The sequence below is a fragment of the Aphelocoma coerulescens genome, chromosome 20 (assembly GCF_041296385.1).
Source record: "Aphelocoma coerulescens isolate FSJ_1873_10779 chromosome 20, UR_Acoe_1.0, whole genome shotgun sequence".
NCBI lineage: Eukaryota > Metazoa > Chordata > Aves > Passeriformes > Corvidae > Aphelocoma > Aphelocoma coerulescens.
The window spans coordinates 3,175,170-3,187,852 of NC_091033.1; positions in this window are offsets into that span (position 1 = coordinate 3,175,170).

Here is a 12,683-nt window from a genome sequence, read left to right on the forward strand (position 1 = left end):
CTAAACAAATAAACATGAGTGTGAGAAAATAGCAGAGGGCTTAATGCAGAGACAGGGTGCTCAGAAGTATTATTGGAGAGGTTCATTTAATCCCAGAGAGATTCAAAGGGATAATGGCATGGGAGCAGCTCTCCAGACCTCCTTACCCTTCCTGCCTTTGGGAGATTGATTCATCTGCAGAGCTGAGGGGAATGAGATGATCCAGATGCCTAACAATGAGATTTAGGCTTGAATTTATTTCACTCGAGGTAGTTAAATCTGATGCTTTTGTCCCCCGGGTCTTGTGTCTGAACTTAAGCCAAGTTAGTGATGAGCACAAGGTTTTCCTGCTGGGGGATGTTCAGCGACCTTGCACGAAGTGGTTTTGGCAAGCTGGATGAGCAGGAGCTCCGAACAAACCTGCGATGACAGGGAGCACTGGGGTCAGCTGTTCCCACACGGGGATGTGCTGCTGGAAAAGCTCTCACTGGTTTTTCTGCTGCTGTTGGTGTTTCCCGGGCTCGGGGCTGTCTCTCAGGGGCACAGTCACGCCAGCACTTCCCTGCATTTGCTTTTTCTCCTGGATTTTTGCCTTTGGAAAGAATAGTCCGGGTAACACCACCTGTTGTGAGGTTAGACACGTGTCACTGCATTACTGCCTGGGTTTTCTGTCTGTCTACAGGGTTGGGAATGCTCCAGTCCCAGACCTGGAGAATCTCTGCCTCTCTCTAAAGAAATGTGGACTGTATTTTGTTGGGAAAATCTGGAGTCTTCCCCTTCTGTGATGCAGATATTGAAGGCACCAATAAGCTACCCTCATTTAGAGAGAGCAGTGCAGGGGATTTTCCCAGGATTTGGGGGTTTTGAAACCCTGTGGAGCAGCCTGGAATCCTTACCAAGGAGGACAGGAGCAGGCAATCACCAGCTCCTGATTAAGGAGGAAGCAACCCAGGGGCAAGGAGTGGGAACCTGGGAGGGTGGCAGCCAGCAGGAGTGGGAGAGGAGACACATCCCTGACTTGGATCCATGAGGAGCAGGGAACTGCTGCTGTGGTGACCCCCCAGCCCCCAGCCTGGGCTGGCTGCCAGCACCGAGCCATCCCTCAAAAACTGTGGAATGAGGAATTCTGGAGTGAGTTTATCCAGGCAGGAGGGGCCGGGGGAGCCGTGTGTGTGCCCGCATAGACTCTGGAATTGGCACTTAATTACATTAATTCCATGGGCATGCTTTCCATGGCAATTGTGTTTTCATGGCTATTTAAAGTCTGTTTAAACGTTTACAGAGCTTTAATGGCTGGTAATTAACTGCTGGATGCAAATATGGAGAAGGTGAGGGCACACACATTTTGGGTGCACACACATCCCCCCCCTCCCTGCCGTCCTACAGGACAATGTCCCCACTGCCAGGTGGGGGTGACTGTGCCTGCCCTGAGGAGCTCATTCCCATGAGCTGTGGGGGCTCTTCCTTTTGGGGAACACGGTTCTGTCACCCACCAAGGCACCCAGTGAAATCTGGATCTGGAAAATGGATGCTCAGTCCCTGGAAGTGTCCAAGGCCAGGTTGGATGGGGTTTGGAGCAAGCTGGGATAGTGGAAGGGTCCCTGCACATGGCAGGGCATTGGAATGAGATGAGCTTTAAGGTTCCTTCCAACCCAAACCATTCAAGGATTCTCTAACCCATGCAAATTTCTGCCCAAGATTCCTAAAACATGCTGGGAACTGAGGCAGAGCCAGTCTGTGCGGGGTTCATGGCTTAATTAAGCAGGGGGAGCAATTTAATCTGATAATGAAGGATCAAAAGCAATTCCTGGTGCAGGAATGAAGTTAATCCAGATTCAGAGCTGTTCACATTGAGATTTGATCTCAGTTTGGAAATTGTTTTAGCTGTCCTTTATAGAGAGAGAATAATTGCCTTGAGTGACACCAATTGTGTCTCTCTGGTGTGGTTGGGATGTCACTCTGAGACTTCAAAGCAACAAAAGCCCAAAAAACCTCTGAAAATAACGTCTGTGATACTTTGGGGTGTTCCATCAAAGCAAGAAGTGTTGCTGGATTTTAGAGGGAGCAACAGATGCTCTCCAAGGCAGGTGAACCCGTGAGAAGGGGTGGGTGCCAGATGCCTCTTGGTGCTCCTTTCACTTTTAAAATTAACTTTCCTGGCAAAACGAACACCAACCATAGTCCTGTTATAGCCCTAAAGCTCAGGACTTACCCCCCAAGTTAGATTAGACCAAGGTAATCTTCCACTTACTCATTTCAGTGGGACCCACGAGAATTAAACAGTATATTTCCACAAATAAAAGCTCCTTTTCTGAGTAATCTGACCACCTTGGGCTGCTCTGGCCTCAGATTTGGATGCTCTCTCAGGTGGAGACCGTTTAAGCTGCATTTTTTAATGCTGCAACAGGATCCTGAAAAGGGCTGGTGATGTCGTGAGGTTCCAACCAGGACAAGGAAATCAGTGTGGGGGTTTTCCATGGCTGAACATCTCCAGGTTGTTGTTGTAATGTGGTGCTGCAGAGCAGGAGGTGGGGGCACAGAGAAGGGCCATGCCCTGTGCTCTTGGCTCCTCAGGAATATTATTCCATAAACATCTTCGGGCGGAGGGCACCTTGAGTTGGCTGTGAATTCTCAGATGTGCCTAAAGCCAGACAGACATGGTTGGGTGTTTTTTTTTTTCCTTCTTTGAAACTGAAACATAAGAGAGAAGAAAATTCAGAGCAAAGAAAAGCAGAAAATGATCCTGTTTCTTTCGGTGATTCAAACTTAAACAGCTGCCACTGGCTTTGGAAAAGCATTCTTTTGGCACCATCAATGTTCCTGTGACCCCTTCATAAGAAATTTCATCTTAATTCGGAGTGTTCCTGTTTTAAATTTAAATACATCAACCAAAACAAAAAAAATCCACTAGAAAAGTTCTAGGCTCAAAGATTTTGGTCTGGAAGCAGCAGCAGAAGCCAGTAAAACTCAAATGAATCTGCTGCTACCTTAAAATCACAGAATCATTTGGGTTGGAGGAAACCTCCAGGACCATCAAGTCCAACCTTTGACTGATCACCACTTTGTCAACTAAACCACATTGTCAAGTGCCACATCTGCTTGTTTTTTGAACATTTCCAGGCGTGGTGACCCCACCACTGCCCTGGGCAGCCTGTGTCAATGTTTAACTACTCTCCAATAAGTAATTTTTCCCCAATATCCACCCTGCCCCTCCCCTGGCCCAGCCTGAGGCCGTTCCCTCTCCTCCTGTCCCTGTTCCCTGGGAGCAGAGCCCGACCCCCCCGGCTGCCCCCTCCTGTCAGGGACTTGTGCAGAGCCACAAGGTTCCCCCTGAGCCTCCTTTGCTCCAGGCTGAGCCCTCCAGGGAAGTCTTTGGCCCATCCTCTTGCCTCTCTTTGCAATGGCTCTGCACAAGCTTATACAAAAGTCTGGTTGGGATCTGAGCTTGAGAAGTGACTCCTCTCCTGCCCTACTGAGCCAAACACAGAAAACATCTGAATTTTGCTTTGTGCAGAGCCTTTTTGTTTCCTTTAAACTTTACTGGAACCAACCTTATGCTTGTGGAAGGGCATTTTGGCCACAAAAATCCCCAACGATGTTGCAGGCTGGGGACAGTGAGGCTGGACAGTGTCCAGGCAGAAAGGGACCTGGGGGTGCTGGTCAACAGCGACTGAACATGAGCCAGCAGTGTGCCCAGGTGGCCAAGAAGGCCAATGGCACCTGGCTTACATTAGGAACTGTGTGGCCAGCAGCAGCAGGGAGGTCATTCTTCCCCTGTACTCAGCACTGGTGAGGCCACACCTCGAGTGCTGTGTCCAGTTCTGGGCCCCTCAGTTCAGGAAGGACATTGAGGTGCTTGAGTGTGTCCAGAGAAGGGCAACGAGGCTGGTGAGGGGCTTGGAACACAAATCCTGTGGGGAACGATTGGGGGAACTGGGATTGTTTAGCCTGGAGAAAAGGAGACTCAGAGGTGAGCTCATCACTCTCTACAACTCCCTGAAAGGAGGCTGCAGACAGGAGGGGGTTGGTCTCTTCCACCAGGCAGAACAAGAGGACACTGTCTCAGCTGTGCCAAGGAAGGTAGAGGTTGGATATCAGGAAAAAGTTTTTCACAGAAAGAATAAGAAAGTACCGGAATGGTCTGCCCAGGGAGGTGGTGGAGCCACCATCTCTGGATGTGTTTAAAAACAGACTGGACGTGGCACTTGGTGCCATAGTCCAGTTGAGGTGTTAGGGCATGGGTTGGACTCGAAGATCTTGGAGGTCTCTTCCAACCTCGATTTCTATGATTCTGTGATTTTTGTTCATCTGAATTCCAACCAGCAGGAGCAGGACAGGACATGGCAAATGATGCAGGTTGAGGGAATGCTCATCTTCCCATCCCATGCTTTTGCTTCTTCCTTGGCAGGTGTGTCCAGAGGGTCCTGTCTGGGGTGTTTGTTGCAGCAGGGGAAACCAGAGTGTGACCAAACAAGAGTCCAGGTTCCCACTGGGATGTGCAGCTCCACTTGTTGTCTGTTTCTGCCATCCAGGCCTCTTCCCAGCACCCTGGAGCACAGCTGGGCTGCTTGTCCCTGTTCTGGTGAGGGGCCCACAGAGCTGGGCAGGGACACTGCCACCCCAGGCAGCATCACAGCCCCTGCCCTGCCTGCTGCCAGCCCTGGAGAGACACCAGCACCCAGTCTCCTTCTAAAATAACAGAGTTTAATCTTCCTTTTTTTATCTTCTTTTGACTTTCAGTATAAATTACCTCATCTGAGGTGTCACTGGAAATTGATTTGTTATGCTAAATACTTGCCAAATAAATAATGAGCTCCCAAACCAGTCTATATGCAATAAGACAAGGAGTGAATTATTTCTAGTGGTTCCTTTTATCATGCATGGATTAAATTATTTCAGAGCCCTGATTCTCAGGGCTGGGCCATCTCCGAAAATGTGCTGGTGACACTTAAAAACACCAAGCCCCCTCTATGCTCTTTTATGATATTAAATGTCACCGGTTTCCTCGTTTTATCACATTATTACAGCCTTTTCTTGCCTGGAAGGAATCAAATTAATGAAAACCAAAAGAATTCAAGGTGCCTGCCCATACATCTCTCATAAAATCATCCCCCACATTACAGAACAAGTTTCCAGGTGATGCCACGAGGCAAAAGACCAAACCAATTTAAATAAGGCTGATTACAGCCTTTAAAAACCCCAACAACCCAACCCCCAAAGCTGAACAACACTGTCGTGTATTTTAAGGTGCTGATAAAGAGAACCAGAACATTTATTTAGCAGAAATGCTCAGTTTTATTTGCTCTGCTAGGTTTTTGCTGAGATGTCTCCTTCTTGGCTGTGTTTTCCCACCTGGTCTCATGCACAGCTTCCAGAGGTTGTTTTTGGGTTGCTCTCCTCAGGTTGGTGACATGTCCCCACCGCAGTGCTTGTGGGACTCTGGTGATGGAGCTGGAACTCTGCTCAGCAGTGTCTGAAATCCCCCCAAAACCTCTGCCAGCTGTTTGGGGGCCTCGGTGGAAGGAGCTGGGGACATGGAGAGCAGTGTCCCCCTGTGGGCAGAAGGGCCAGGGAGGGAATGAGCCGTGGGGACTGGGCAGGGAACGAGCCTGCGGCCCTCATGGGGATGGGCGAGGTGCCAGGGCTGCACATCCTCACTGCTGTGCCCACCTCAGTGGGTTATGGGTGGAACCGATGGTCCTGGAGGTCTTTTCCAACCTAAATGACTCCATGGTTCTGTTCAGCCTTGGGGGCTCCAGGGAGGATGTGGCTCTGAGCTCACCTGTGTCTTGTGAAACGCGTGAGGTGAGAACAGAAGCCAACAGCTCCTGAGGCTGACCATGGCACCTTCAGGGAAATGAATCCATGGGAATAAGTCATCAGGGTTGGAAAAGGCCTCTCTGGTCATCAAGTTCAACCATCAGCCAGCACCACCACCGTCTTCACCACTGCCATGTGTCCCCAAGTGCCTCATCCACGCTCCTTCTAAATCCCTCCAGGGATGGGGACTCCACCACCGCTCTGGGCAGCTGTGCCAGGGCTGGACAACCCTTTCAGTGAAGAAGTTCTCCCTAATATCCAACCTGAACCTTCCCTGGTGCAACTTGGGGCCATTTCCTCTCATCCTATCGCTTCTTCCCGGAGGCTTCAGAGCTTCACACCAGTGTCCCTTGTTGCTGGACCACATCTCCTGCCCCTCTGTGCCACTGCTCCAGGCTGTGGCTCCTCTGCAAGCAAGGAGGGGTTTTCCACAGCTGTCCCCACTCAGTTCTTCAGCTCAGCTCCTGGGAAATGCAGTTCCAGCAGCTCAGACTCACCATGGAGGCTTGAGAGCATGGGCTGCTCGGGAGGGTGGGACAGAAGGCCCAGATTCCCACACTAAATTACCAGTTTGTCTTCATAGACTGAAAAAAACCCTGGTGGGACTCCCTTCCCAGACTGAACCTTCTGCGAAGGTCCAGTGGAGAAAAGAGAGGCAAAAAGCCAAGGAAGGTGGATAAGATGGAAGAAACCCTCACTCGGAAACAAAGAGAACAATCCCTGTGGCAGGCCAAGTGTGACTGGCTGCTCTTGATGGTGGTTTTTCTACTGTAAAATGAGAGATTATTAGGGCTGCATTAGGTAGCTAATGGCACCTTTCAGTAGAGTGGGCTGTGTCCACTAATGCCTGGAGATGCTTTTTTTTATTATATATTGATATATAAAGCTGCTGTACAAGCTTTATTTAAAGGCATGCCAGGCACGATTACCGTAATTTGCTAATGCAACAAAAGAATTTCCTATTAGCCTAATGTCACCTTGCTAAAGCTCTTGTGATTTTTTTTCCCCTGCAATGTCTTGCTACAGAGGGAATCCAGCACAGCTGCTCAGTTCAGTGTTGGTTTTGTGCCACTCACTGAGGTTACGTGGCTTGTGGGTGACTTGGATTATGAATTCAATAATTCAGTTATGTTCAGGCAACATCAAACAGAGTACTGGTGCACAGAGAGCCCTGCAGTGGCTGTTTCTGAGGTGTTTGAACCTCTCAAGTGGCCCCTGGCGCTCAGGTTGGACCCTCTGTGCCTGGAGCACACTCAGAGGCTGCTGTGGTGTGGCTGCCCCTGCAGGAGAGAAGCATCTGCCCATTGCTCCACAGATCTGAGGAGCCAGGAAACAAACAGCTTTGAGGAAGTTTGAACAAGTTCCAGAATCCCAGAGCCTTTAGGGGAGAGCTCTGCCAGCTCTGTGGCTGGGACCCGCCGAAGGCTTGTCCTGACTCTTTGGGATGAGCAGCAAGGAGGGATCTGTGCATGAGGTTTGATTTCTGAGCCTGCAGCCCTCAGAAGGAGCCAGAAAGACCTCTGACATAAGATTGGGCTGTAGGGCGAATGGTGATTTGCTTCCCAAATTCCTCCTGCTCTAATCCAACAATCCAGTGCTTCCCAGCCCCGTATCCATTGCTGCAGAGCAATTCCTGTGGGGATCTCCCCGTGGAATGGGCACACTGCTGGGATCACACCTCGTGTATTACAAGATTTCCCTCCAACACCAGTGCCCGGCTGATTTTGCAGAGCAGTTTTATCTGAGCTGCAGGGGAACTCTCACCCAGGTGTGCCCGTGGCTGGGGTGGCACCAGCCCACAGCTCCAGCAGCACAGCTGGGATGTGTGGCTGTGCTGTCCCTTCACCCAGGCACAGCAACTCAGGCCTGGCTGCTCCCACACCCTGCTCTGCCAGCTGCTGCCCAGCCAGCCCCCGGCACCTGCAATGACGGCTCTCCTGGTTTAAAAAGTGTGGAAATGGCTATGGCCACTTGGCAACTTCAGGCCGTGCTCCATTTTGCTGCTTTTTAACTGGTTTGGGGTTTTTTTTGTTTGGGTTGGGTTGGGTTGGGTTAGGTTTTGGGGGTTTTTTTTTGTGTTTTATAGTCACAATTTCTGTCTTTTTTCCCGTGCAACTGAAAGCACTGGGTGTACATCTTCTCTCTTCTTCTCTCTTCTTCGTTTTTCTTCCTTTCCTTTCCTTTCCTTTCCTTTCCTTTCCTTTCCTTTCCTTTCCTTTCCTTTCCTTTCCTTTCCTTTCCTTTCCTTTCCTTTCCTTTCCTTTCCTTTCCTTTCCTTTCCTTTCCTTTCCTTTCCTTTCCTTTCCTTTCCTTTCCTTTCCTTTCCTTTCCTTTCCTTTCCTTCCCTTCCCTTCCCTTCCCTTCCCTTCCCTTCCCTTCCCTTCCCTTCCCTTCCCTTCCCTTCCCTTCCCTTCCCTTCCCTTCCCTTCCCTTCCCTTCCCTTCCCTTCCCTTCCCTTCCCTTCCCTTCCCTTCCCTTCCCTTCCCTTCCCTTCCCCCCTTTTCCCCTTCCCCCTTTTCCCCTTCCCTTCTTACCCCCTTCCCTTCTTAACCTTTCTTAAGGTTGGATTTCAGTAATCCTGGCCAGAGTGAGGGCTTCCCTTCCAATGATCTCAGGGCAGGCTGGCACATGGATCTCTCTAAGGACACCTGTGTGCACAGGTGTGACTGGGATGTTTTCCCCTGGCAATGCCCAACCCTGCTGCCATTTCCTGGAGAAAATTGTATTTATCCTTATTCTGGATTTCTTCTTATTATTAATTTATTCTTATGAAAGCATTTCAGAGCTTGAGAGTGGCTGCTGCTGTGATTCCATGGTTCCGTGAGGTGCTGATGGTCATGGATGGGGCAGACAAGGGTGGTGCTGCCCTGCTGGAACACACACCTGGATGTGCTGGAACACACACCTGGATGTGCTGGAATGCCCAGGTCTTGCTTGCTCTCAGATCCAGTTGTGCTGCTAGCAGCTGGAAAAAAGGGAGCTCCAGGCAGAGGAGATGTGGGAGAGGGATAGTGTTCGTTTCAGGGGGAATAAAGCAGCCTGTGCTCAGCACCCTTATCTCTGCAGGAACACTCGTGCTTTTACTTCCATGGATTTTCAACAAAGGCCCAGCATCCACTGAAATTGGATGAAGCAGCTGCTGAGGAATGTGGTTCAAAGTCACCTCAGGTGTCCCGTCATGGGCACAGTGCCAGCAGCAGATGATACAGGTTACCTGGAATGTTGTTCTGCACGGAGGAAAGCATCTTCCAACAAACATCCACCCACAACTCTGCAATTCCATGAAAAGCCTTGGAAGCCTGTGCTCCCTGAATATCAAATTCCTTTAAATTAGCAATGTCGCAAATTATTTTCATAAAACAAGAAAACCCCTGCATTTTCACCAAAGCTCAAACTCTGAACTTCCTGTGTGGTTTCTTTTTCTTTCCCTTTCTCCTCCAAAATTACTGATCATTTTTTGGCTATTTTCGAGGTTCTGAGTTCAAGCTGGTGTGGTTGGAAAATATCCCAAAGAAAAGAAAGCAAATAGCAAGTTTGGAAATGCACCTGGTCAGGCAGGAGAACTGCAAGTAGGGACAATTTCAGTAATGGTGCATCTGTATTTGTGCCCCCTGCACGTTTGTATTGTGGCTGAGCTTTTATAAAAATGATGTTTGCTGCTAATGATGGATAATCGTGAAAATGTACCTGCTGCACAAAGGCAGCATTCTGCTTGGAAAGGGAACAGCTTCTCCTTTGGGAGAGGTTTTCCCCTGGGCTGAAAACAGGGAAGGAAGTTGTACCAAATTACAGTGACCATGGGTGTTACACAAGGGCCAAGACTTGGAGTGTCACAAAACATTGGCCAAAGGTTCAGCCCAGGACAGGAATTTCTACATGTAACCTTCTAATACACAAATTAAAGTGGGGTTCTGACTAATTAGTGCTCTCAGAGTGGTGTGATGGGCCTGGAGTGTAGCAGGGAGATCAGTGTAGGTGCCCAGGGAAATTGTGGGTTCCCCATGTCTGGGAATTAGAATCAAGGAATATCCTGAGCTGGGAGGGACCCACAGGATCATTGATCCAACCCCTGGCCCTGCACAGACACCCCAACAACCCCACCCTGGGCATCCCTGGCAGCGCTGCCCAAACGCTCCTGGAGCTCTGGCAGCCTCGGGGCCGTGCCCATTCCCTGGGGAGCCTGGGCAGTGCCCAGCACCCTCTGGGGGAAGAACCTTTCTTTCCCTGATATCCAGCCTGACCCTCCCCTGGCACAGCTCCAGCTGTTCCCTGAGTCCTGTCACTGGTCACAGAGCAGAGAGCAGTGTCTTCCCCTTCTCTTCCCCTCACGAGGAAGTTGTAACTGCAATGAGCTCTCCCCTCAGTCTCCTCCAGCTGAACAGACCAAGTGCCCTCAGCTGTTCCTCTTGGGCTTCCCCTCCAGACCCTTCCCCATCCTAATGTTCCCCCCTTTGGACACTCTCCAACGGCTTTAGATCTTTTCTTTTAATATTGTGGCACCCAAAACTGCTCCCAGGGCTCGAGGTGAGGCTGCACCAGCTCTGAGCACTGTCCTAGGCCAAGTTGGACAGAGTTTGGAGCAACCTGGGATAGTGGAAGGTGCCCCTGCCCATGGCGGGGGGTGGGATGGGATGAGCTTTAAGGTCCCTTCCAACCCAACCCATTTTATGAATCTGTGTGTTCAGGGTTGAGGTTTTTTGGTAGTAGAGGTTGGAAATACCAAGGTTTGAAGCTCATTCTGAAGGTCACTGTGCAGCTGATGTGCAGAGCTCTTTGGAGCCATCAGCCTAAAGTCTGCTGGCAAATAATCCAGTCATTCCTAAAGGATTAATGCACGATTAATGCTCAGGGTACAGCAGAAGAAGGGTTTGCCAGAAGGGAAAGCCCAGTTGCAAAGTCACCAGCCTGTCATTACATTTCCCCCTGGCTTTTCAGGGATCTTTTATCTTTTATAAAAATATCTTTACCACTGCCCTTGTTTCCTTGGGATGAGTTGCAGGGGGCTGCTCCTGTTCTCTTGGGCAACGAAGATGCTGAGCCAACCTTGGAAAAATTCCTGAGAGGCCCTGGTAAAAAATACGTGGCCTTGGTGTCAGATGACACAACGCTTGTTTTGTTGAAAAATATTCTTTAGAGCCTCTCATCTGGCCTAGAAACATATTTTTATTTAACTATTTATTTTTAAAAGGAAAGCTGTGATTCTTGCGTGCCTTTGTGGTGGGAGAAATAGTGAAAGCATGGATGTACTACCCAGCTTTCTTCTCCCTGAGTGCAGGGAACCAGGATTTCACCTCCAACATCACCTCGCACTGTCTGGAGGTGGTGACATCTGAGGAGCTTGAGGGGGGAGGTGTTCAGCATATGTTGCAGTCAGTGTTGGCACAGAAGTGTGGTCAGCAGGAGCAAGGGAGCTGCTTTGCCAAGAAACATTGCAGGAGATCAGGTTGTCCCACCTGAAGAGCCCTTCCTTCTTGATTAAAAACCTTTTCCTGATAAAGAATTCAGATTTGGCACTACTGAAATATTCTGTGATCTAAGTTCTGGCTTTATGAGAGGAGTATTAGCAGGAAAATAAAGTGGCACGAAGGAAATCTCCCAGGGTGACAATGTCATTCTTGTGTTTTCAGATTCAAAGATTGCAGATTTTGAGTTTTTAAAATAATTTTCATTTGTAAAGTTTTCCCCATTTCATTGGTATCAGTACCCCACATCCCCAAAGATCAAAATGACACATCTCCTTGGAGATTAAATGAAACATTATTCAAATAAAGCTCGTTGGACAGAGCTGCCAGTGATGTGGAAAGGCAGCTCAAGCAGAGAGCCCTGCTGGTGTCCCTCACAGCCCTGCTCAGGCACCTGGCATGTCCAGACCCCAGCAGGGCCATTCAGGACCTGTTTTCCACCGGGTTTGACACTTTGGGTCATGGACATGCCCTCAGGACAGGGCAGAGAGCTGATGTTTGCTGTGCATCCATGGAAAGCTGTGCACGCCTATCCTGTCCTCATCCAGCTGATCTGGCAAACCCGTCTTCCCTGGTGATTTTAGGAAGGCCCTTGGAGGATCTTGCCCACCTTTGAGTGGCTGCCAAGGTCGGAGGAGCAGCTCAAGGGTGATCAGGGACAACGTGATGTGCACAACCTGCCCAGACTCCAAGTGCTCCCTCCAGCACCACCTTCATTCCTGATTTTCTTTTTTGGTGCCCTCAACCCGACTTCCAGTGTGAGAAACCACGTCAGCAGTCAGTAAATGAAGCTTTATTAACATGCAGAGTTCACAGTGAGAAGGAGGAAATTACTGGTTCAAAACTCCACCACTTGCTATTTGTGAAGAGAAAACTTTTTCTTCGCCCATTTTTCCCTCACACCCTAAGCCAAGCTCTCCCCATCCCTTCTTCTGTGTCTCTGCCTCGGCTTTCCAATGACCAGTGTTTATCTCTCACTTCCATATTTTAGGAGCAGGAATTCCCAGTGAAACATGGCTTTGGCTCAGTGCTCTACAGGCAAGCCTGCCTGGTGCAACGTGTTACGGATGAGAGCGAGTGAAGCTGAGAGCAGGCCTAAGGTGAATCTGCCTGCATTTATTTCCCTCTTCTGTGCCTTGCTTTCTATTTCTTCTGCCCCACAGCTGCCTGAACCCAGCCAGCTTTTAATGGAGAGACAGCAGCGAGCCAGGGTTGCTTCATGAATCAAGGAGGGCTGAAATTCTGCAGCACTGAAGACCATTTTCAAAGGCAATTTTGTGGACTATTTTTTTCCTGATTCCAAGTGGTGTCTGGCCACATTTCTACATGGAGTTCATCTGGGACATGCTGCCAAGCCTGAGATGTGAGGCCGGGCCAGTGCCACCCACTGTTCTCAGCTGCGATGCTCCACTGCAAGCTGGA